Below are 9,539 nucleotides of genomic sequence, written 5' to 3' on the forward strand. Positions count from 1 at the left end.
CAGCGGGTGGACCTGGGATCTCCCCAACATGGGCTTTACTCGCAGCCTGTGCACCCTGGGCTGCCCGGTGCTCATTGGTATTTACCTTGGTTCTCATATCTCAATGCCTGGAGTATAGTAGGAGTTGAGTAGAGTTTTGGAAGTCCGATTTATTTATTGTTTTTTTTCTCTTTCTGCCTTAATTTTTTTTGTGCTTCAAGGAGGCAGGTCAGGAAAGGAACTTTTGTCCCTGGCACATCGGCCCCATGTACACTGAAGGGACACCAGTCCGTGCCTGGGCACCTGTCCTTTTTGCTGCCTGGCATGTCCCTGGTGAGGAGCAGAATGTTAAGATGCTGGACCTTGACTTCCTAAGGTAAATGGTTCCTTCCTGTCCCCAGCCTGTCCGGGCCTGAATGTCACTGGAGGCAGCTGCCCGACAAACTGGGAATAGCTCTGCCCTCCAGAATATCGTGTCCCTTGGCCAGAACTGGGGACGCGCCATCCAGGCCTTTCTACTGGGTCTCCGTTTTCCCATCCTCCTTGTAGACCAGTGCTTGGAATCTATTTTGTGACCTTCATGTCCATCAGGGGTCATGGTTTCCTCTCTTATTTACCAGGGGGTCACCCTCATTCCGTACCTGTCTCCAGAGCCATGAGTCTTCGGGTCTCTGGGAGTGTAGAGGTAGACACAGCCTCTGCCTGAGGTAGTGTCAGGTGGGTGGCATTGGACACGCCACCCAGAGTAGACTGTGTGGGTGGAAGGAAGCCCAGGGCTGCCAGGAGACAGGGGAGGAGCACCCCTGTGGTCAGGAGAGACTTCAGAGGGATGGTGCATGGGCGTGGTCATAAAAGATGCACAGAGATGTCTAGACACTGAGAAGGAAGGGATTCCACCTAGCGCAGTGTGCACCTGAGATCAGTCCTGTGTGCCCTGGAACCATACAGGTGCACGTGGGTTTTACAGGACAGCCTCTAGATGTGGGGACGGCTGGCATGCCGTCTGTGTGGCTTGGTTTGGGAGCTGCTCTACTGTCCTGTGTCATAGTTCCTAGATGCCTTCTCATCTTTAAGCACTTTTCCAGAATGCAGGCAAGAGTGTGGCCTTCAGGATTACACTAGACCTCAGTTTGAAGCCTGGCTTGGCCATTTATTAGGCAAGTTTCTCTGAGCATCAGTTTCCTTAGGTGTGACATGGGAGGGTTGTAATATCCCATTGGCCTGTGGAGGGCTTAAAACGGACCATGAATATGAAATGTTGACACGGAGCCAGGCATACGAGTGCTCAGTAAACATCATCGATGGCCGTGTTCAAAGTGTGGGGCTCAGAACTGAATACAGGTTGACCTGGGGGAGTCTGGCCCGAGAGAGACGGCTACCTCCGGCCCCTGACACCAGCCTTCTCCTGCAGCCAAGGATTGTGGTGGCTCTTTTGGCAGACGTACCTCCTGCTGACTCACCCCAAGTTGCCTTGTCCCTGGAAGCTTTGACTTCCTTCTTAAGAGCTCGACTGGTAAGTCACATCTCCCTAACCATTTCCTGGAGCCGTTGGTGCGGTGGGTCTTGTCCAGGGCCTGACATTTAGGCTTGTGAAATTCCACTGTGGGTACATTTATCCCATCCTTCATGCCTGTCTTCAATCTCGGTTGTGCCTCTGATATTGGCTAGTCTGCTTCCTAAGAGGATTTCCTCCCAGCCCAGTCCCTCCAAACAGACTTTTGAAAATGCTGTTTTCCTCATATTCCTCTTCCGTTCAACATCCTTCCATGGCTACTGAATGGATAAAGTTCAAATTCCTTAGCTTGGCAAACAAGACTCTTTATGATCCAATAGCAACCTACTCTTTGTACCGTTGTTTTTTTTTATAATTCTTCCTGATGAAATAGGAACAGTAACCCTTTCTATAGCATAGGCGTTTTGAGAGGATTAAGTGAATCTAGAAAATTTCTTAGAACACGGCTTTCCAGACTGTGAGGGTCTGAGAGCTTCCACCAATTGCAAACTAATACACTAGCCTGGCCCTATTTCATGGCTGCTGGGTCACAGAGGAGGGATTTTATCCCTCAGTAGTAGTAGTAGCCAGAGTCCCAGTGCTTTCTTATGCCCATCCCCTGAGCCCCAATTCCCATGGAACAACGTGAACAGGAACAGGTGATATCGGACAACTGAGGCTGTGTCACGGAGAGAAATCTGGAGCTCGCGGAACCCTAATTTTTTTTAATGGGCTATAAGTGAACCTACTGTCTGGTCCAAAGAGAGACACTATCTCTCTCTGTTTCTGTACAACCATCCTACTTTTTTTTTTGTTTGTTTTTTTGTGGTTTTTGGCTGGGGCTGGGTTTGAACCCGCCACCTCCGGCATATGGGACCAGTGCCCTACTCCTTGAGCCACAGGCGCCACCCTGTACAACCATCCTAGAAAAGATTGTCTGGAAGAAAGGTAGTCAGTCTGTCCTGTAAAAAGCACAGGATTTGAGACGCCCTGGAGACATGTGTCCCCGATGGCCAGGCCTCTTGCAGGTGCTGTGTAAGTGGGGGCCGAGGAGCAGGGCGGGGCGGGGTGCGTGCTGTGCTCTGTTCAGTACGCTGGTCTCTTCTTCAACATCACCTTTGAACGTGGCTTCTGCCTTCTGCACCTTTTCTTATGCACTTCCCTCCCACCTCTCCATCCTCCACCTCTGTGTAAAATCTCTGATCCCAGTGCTAGTTCTCCAATAAATCTCTCCTGGTTAACTTCACCTCATCCTTAGTTCATCAGCTTAGCTGAACTGCCGTCCAGAAAGCTTTCCCCGTCTCTCCCGTATTCAGCCTGGATTGGTGACCTCTGTGTGCTCCTGTGGTATCAGGGGTGACCTCTACGTGACGTTTCTTACCTGGCTTCTCCTCTGGACTTGGAGATTTTAGAGGATCCTTGAGTGTCCAGGCCCTGCCCTAGTGCCTGCCGCATAAAGGCATGTGATTAACATTTACAAATGAATGAATGATCACCTAAAAATGTAAATATTCATATCACATATTCATGCCAATTTAACCAACAAATCTAACCACGTTGGAAGCTCCTGGAAAGTGCAGAGGGGATACAAAACAGTCCAGTCGGTGTTTAGTATCTGAATTGTTGGATGAGGTGTGCAGTTATGTTGGGTATAGTTGTGTGCATCAGTCATCCCCGATGCTGGAGAGGCTAAGACAAAGGGATTGCTTGAGTGAAGGAGTTCAAGTCCAGCCCGGGTGATATATTAAGACCCTGTCTCTTAAAAAAAAAAAAAAAAAGAAAAAGAAATATATAAAGGGAATGTAATGCAATTAGTCATTACTTTTCCATTTAGATGTGTCAATTTCATCTTGATTTAAAGGATATATGTGAGGTCAAGTGGACCTCTATTTACTAATGTATACATTATCAAAGGAACTATTCATTCTAACTTTATATAAGGGAAAATTCTGGTAAGCCTTTTCAAAGCAATATAAAAACCATATACTTCGTGCTAATTTAACTTAGTAAGTATCAAACTCATTTCATCCTTAATAGTCCACAAAATCAACACTAGTTTCAACTAATGGTCTGTTTATAGCTTACACGGCAAGTGTCAAATTGCCAATGCATTTTTACAGTGGGTCTTGATGGCTGACTTCAGAAAGAATGACAGAAGAGTCACTGTGAAACGTGGAGCTGAGTTTGAGGTTAGCTCCCCATTCTCCCCCAAAGGACAAAATTATACCAAAAGAATGGGAAATTTGGAAACTCAAACCTGATGTGGACATTCATGAGGGTTGGAGAGGCAGAGAGCACAGTGGTTAAAAACCAGCTTTCTGGGGTCGGATGAACCTGTCTTTACCCTCTCTTCTGTTAACACTGAGCCTAATTGTCTTCATTTGTAAAAGTGGGAAAATGACACGCACAACATAACATTGTCATAAGAATTCAAATGGGGTAATGTGTGTTCAAAAAAGTCTTAGCGTACGTGGTTGTTATTATTGCTAATTTCATAGTCTGGAAGATCTGGATTTGGGTCCTAGCTCACGCACTAACAGCTGTTTGCCAGGACTCTCAAACTGAGAGACTGGGGGAAGTTTTTTAATTTTCTTAAGTTTCAGTTTCCTCATCTATAAAATGAAGGCGATGGATCATGAGATAGATACGATGATAAAATTGGAAGATGTAATGTGCTTAAGGAAAATATACGTGGTGAGCACTCAGTAACTGTTAGGTAGAAATATAATGATAATTGTTAGGATTCTCTGCATCACTATTTTCCTTATTTGTAGATCTGGGAATGCCAGTGTCACAATACAGTTGTAAGAACTGCAGATAATGTTTATAAGACACCTAATGCAACATTAGGCAGGCAGTGAGTAGGTCCTGGAGACGTGGGAACTATTGTTTTGGGACCTTTTTCCTGACTTGACCTGGCTTCTAGCTCCGGATGGATGGATGAAGCAGTTTCGATTTTGGGAGACTTCTTTGACAACACTGAGTTGGGGTGAGGGGCAAGAGAGGGCTCCATCAGCTGGAAACTGTAACCTGGAAGTGAACTTCCCTAATCAGTGCTGTGGATTCCAACAGCTGGTTCTACTTTGGAATTAATTGGAACCTCCTGGGCTCCTTGCTCTTTTTCTGCAAGGAGTAAATGCCATCCCGCAGCTAAGATTTAGAAATTGGCCACACCATATCAGAAACAGATCCGTCTGCTGACAAAGGCACGGCTCCCCAGGCCAAGGTCCCAGCTCTGGAGGCTCTGCCGTGCAGCCGGGGAGGCCGAGGCTCCAGCCTGAGGTCAAGGCTGCCCAGGGCACTGCCAGCAAGCACTGTCCTATCATTGGGCATTGGGAAATGCCACCCAAACCGCTCAGATTTCCATTTCAAAGAATGAGTCATGTTAGGATGTGGAGAGCACGTTAAATAACAGTTTTTAGGACATGAGTATTAGAGCGCAGCGGCTAGAGTGCATTTGCTTTGGAAAAGAACCGCTTCCTAAATGCCTTGTAATTTCTTCCATCTGCCCGCTTTTTTAGGGGGCCCCTGAGGGTCTCTGGGGCCTCCAGAGTGGCCAGCACTTCCCTGGGTGCTGGAGGTACCAAAAGATGCTTGTGGGATATGTCACTACCACTGCCGAGTCATCAGGTGAACTAGCAGGTGGGCTGACAGTGGAGTTCAAATTCTGTGTTTATTTTTGCGGTTTTTAGAGCTTGTATGTTCGTAGAGTTCCGAGACCTCTTTGATTCTCTGAACACAAATGATCGCTGATACAATAACTGCTCAGCGAATTAAAAATAACAAATGCCATTAATTAAGCACCCACAAGTCCCTCCCCAACGGTAGGCACTTTAACATATCATCTAATGAATGGCATGTTATCTCTTGGAGGATAAAGTAAAAAGTATAAGGGAGGGGAAGTGCTGGCATGGGGTGGGGAGCACCTCTTGCGTGCTAGACACTGTCCCCGGTACCTGAGAGCACATCCCCATACTGTGTTCTCTTTTCAACCGTGGGTGAGAATTATTACCACAATTTGTGGAGGAGGAGACGGATGCTTACAGAGGTTAAGTAACTTGCCACATAAGTGGTGTTGCCAAGGATTTCGACCCAGTTTTGCTATTTAGAAGGGGCCCCGGTCTCTGTGTTTTTCTGGGCTTTTGTGGCCCTGGCTAAGAGTGACTGACACACAAGAAGTGCTCAGACCAGGGAAGGTCCCTCATAAACACTGGTTAAATGGATGAGGAGGGTCTTAGAGGTCAGTTTGGAGAGGGCCGGGACTCTGCCCAGGGCACACCTGGCAGTGCCGCGAGGTGGGACACAGCAGAGCCCGAGCTGAGCTCCTGAGTCCCCGGCCTTGGGCAGCTGCGCCTGCCTGGCACCCCCAGCAGTCCACCCCGTGAGGGTGTCTGGGCTGGCTCTGACTCATTTTTCTCTAGCAGAGGGGTCCAGTGAGCAGGGCAGCAAAAGGAACCTTAGGTTAGCTTCTGGAGAAACAGGAAGGAGAAATGCAGAGGAGGAGGAGGAGGAACAGGCCGCGGAAGGCGGGCTGAGGCCCTGCTGCTCGGAGGCCATGCTTTCTGGGAAGCGTCTCTTCCCCTAAGCAGGCCAGGGCACCCCACCAACCCCTGTCCCGTAAACCACTGACTCCTGTTGCTGGACACAGAAGGTGTCAGCCTCCAGAGGCTCCTGAGGAGAAGACCCCATGCCCATTTTATAAACTAGGAGATGGACCCCTAGCACACTCAATCCTCTCTGGGGAAGCCTCCAGAAACACAGTGGACTTTACAGCAAGTTGTGATGCTGGTCCTGGGGAATCTGTCCTGCTGAGAGGACAAAGATCCCAAGAGTCTTCCAACCCACTCGGGAGCCTTTTCTGGCTGCAAGCATCTGAAACCTGGTTAGTCGTGCTTTTATTTATTCAACAAATATTTGCCAAGCTCCTACTTTGAACTTGGCACTTGTGGACACTGTTTGTAAAGTAGTGAATAGAGTTTACGTTTGTCCTTGTGGTCCTTACTGGACCTTACTGGCGGTTGAATATTTAACTTCTCTGAGACTCAGATTCTTTATCTGGAAAAATGAGAATAATAATGAAGAACTCATAAAGTTAATAGGAGGATTCAATATGCTGGAGAGTTAAATGTGTAATTCTTGATTGAATAAATGATGAAAATGTAACTGACAAACAGTTGCATATAGGATATCTTCTCTTAAAATCAAATTTTCCTCCTTTTCATTCATTCACTCAATATACTTGAGCTCTTTTTCTTTGCTAGGCTTTGAGGGTTTTTTTTGTCACCCTCAGTAGAGTGCTATGATGTCACAGCTCACAGCAACCTCAAACTCTTGGGCTCAAACGATTCTATTGCCTCAGCCTCCCGAGTAACCGGGACTATGGGCACCCACCAAACGCCCAGCTATTTTAAAGACAAGATCTCGCTCTGGCTCAGGCTGGTCTCAAACCCCTGAGCTCAGACAATCTACCTACCTCAGCCTCTCAAGTGCTAGATTATAGGCGTGAGCTACTGTGCCCTGCCTGAGTTTTTTTTTTCTCCCCCTAGGCACTGGGGGCACCACTAGGAACAAAATAGATAAAAATGTGGTTCCTTCATTGAGTTTACATTTTCATCCATTATAATGGCTAATTTTATGTTTTAACTTGACTGAGCCACTGGGTACCCAGATATCGGGTCAAACATTCTGAGCATTTCTTTGAGAGTGTTCTTGTGTGAGATTAACATGTCAGTTGTCAGACTGAGTAAGGCAACCACGTAGGTGGCTCCTATCAAATCAGCTGAAGGCCTGAACAGAGAAAAGGGTGACCCTCTCCTGAGACGAGAGTTCTTCCTGCCTAATGGTCTTTGAACTGGGACGTTGGCTTTTTTTTTTTTTTTTTTTGCAGTTTTTGGCCGGGGCTGGGTTTGAACCCACCACCTTTGGCATATGGGGCCAGTGCCCTACTCCTTTGAGCCACAGGCGCCATCCTGGGGACGTTGTCTTTTTTTAACTGCGTTTGGAGCAGAACTGGAGCGATGGCTCAAGCCTGCCAACCTTTGAATTAGAGCTAAACCACTTAAACCAGAACTAAACGATTGGCTCTCCTGGGGCTTCAGCCTGCCCCCTCGACTTGCAGATCTTGGGACTTGGCCTCCTCCACAGTTACTCAAGCCAATTCCTTATGATGAATCTCTCTCTCCATCCCTATATGGGCATCCTGTTGGCTCTATTGGAAAACCCCGACTAATATAATCCTCATAACGTCTCCATTCTCTTTGTATTTGTCCAATGCCGCCTTCTTCCATTCTCCTTTAATCCACAAAACAGTGTTGTAAAGTAGGCGTAACAAGCACAGTGAAAATACCCACTTTGCAGAGGAGGAAGCTGAGGCCCAGGGACTCCCCTTTAACTGCTATTCTACGGGGCTGATCCTGCCAGGGGAGAAACTTCCTCACATCTCTGTAGCCGGAGGGCACACGTGGGTCGACAGCTTGTGTGCAAGTCAGGCTTCTAACCCTTTTTAACAAAGGAGCAGGCTTTTGATGATTATTATTGTATTTTGGGGGCCAGGGCAGAAAAACAATTACCCTCCTCTTTGATTTTTAATGTAGCCTTGGTCATCAGTCAGGAACCTCTTAAAGTTCCTTTGGAGAGAATCAGGAGACTGCTGAAATGAGAGCTGGGCGAGTCTTACAAGCAAGATCTTCTAGAAAGCCTCAATTAGAATAAAACAACAACAGCAACAACAATAGTTATAGGTGAGTTGTGGAAATTCAGGTTTAAAATTATTTTAGAATTTTTCAACACTGCTCCTTTTTTCGTATAACAAGAACGCTGCAGCCCAGACAGGACATTTATACTCATTATTTAATGCGTGAAAACAAGTGCAGACTGTCCGCCCTCCACCAGCTCTCGGGTTAGTTCATGCCAGCCCTGGGAGTGGGGAAAAGGTGTTCGTATTAATCTTTTCCTATTTCTGTGCTCGCAGAGGATCCTTTGAAATGCAAGTTATCGCTCAGGGCCCTGCATTTGTGAGAAAAATATTTTGGAGTCCGACAGAAGTGAGTTTCAGTCTCAGCTCCTTGCTTGCCAGGTATGCAAAACTGGTCGAATGATATAACATCTCAACTCTGTTTCCTCGTTCATTAAATAGACGTGGTAACAGTAGTCATTTTCCCGTGACGACGTGAGACAGCACGTGTGAAGCACACAGCAGTGTCTGATGCAGTGTGTGCTCAGTAAACGACACAATTACAGTATTCCTCGGTATCCAGTACCCTTGGGGGGATGGCTCCAGGACCCCCAGGGGACCAAATCCTGTGGATGTTCAAGTCCCTGATAAAAAACGGTGTAGGATTTGCACATAACCTACACACATCCTCCCGTATACTTTAAATCATTCTCCAGATGACATATAATACCTAATACAATGTGAATGCTATGTAGTTATACCGTATTTAAAAAAATTGTATTATTATTATTATTTTTTTTTTTTGTAGAGACAAGGTCTCACTTTATGGCCCTCAGTAGAGTGCCATGGCATCACACAGCTCACAGCAACCTCCAACTCCTGGGCTTAGGCGATTCTCTTGCCTCAGCCTCCCGAGTAGCTGGGACTAAAAAATTGTATTATTTTTAATTGTATTATTATTATTAAATCATAGCTGTGTACATTAATGCAATCATGGGGCACCATACACTGGTTTTATAGACCGTTTGACATATTTTCATCACACTGGTTAACATAGCCTTCCTGGCATTTTCTTAGTTATTGTGTTAAGACGTTTATATTCTACATTTACTAATTTTCACATGTACCCTTGTAAGATGCACTGTAGGTGTAATCCCACCAATCACCCTCCCTCCGCCCATCCTCTCTCCTCCCTCTCCTCCCTCTCCTCCTTCCCCATATTCTTAGGTATTATTATTTTTTAATAAAGATTAAAAATTGCTGTTATTTATTTATTGATTTATTTCTGAATATTTTTGACCTGGGGTTGGTGGAATCTGTGGATGTGGGACCCACTGACAAGGAGCCCAGCATCACATGTTGAGTGGGACTGGGGGGTCGAGAGTACTCATTGGG

General features: G+C 46.4%; 1 long non-coding RNA gene across 1 annotated transcript; it reads left to right on the forward strand.

Moving 5' to 3' along the window:
• Positions 1–228: 228 nt before the first annotated feature.
• On the forward strand, positions 229–8,938 carry LOC128575474 (uncharacterized). The gene is made up of 3 exons (XR_008376996.1): positions 229–355; positions 8,065–8,514; positions 8,607–8,938. It is a non-coding gene; the product is annotated as an uncharacterized LOC128575474 (long non-coding RNA).
• Positions 8,939–9,539: the final 601 nt, after the last annotated feature.

Source organism: Nycticebus coucang, chromosome 22 (genome assembly GCF_027406575.1).
Source record: "Nycticebus coucang isolate mNycCou1 chromosome 22, mNycCou1.pri, whole genome shotgun sequence".
Taxonomy (NCBI): domain Eukaryota; kingdom Metazoa; phylum Chordata; class Mammalia; order Primates; family Lorisidae; genus Nycticebus; species Nycticebus coucang.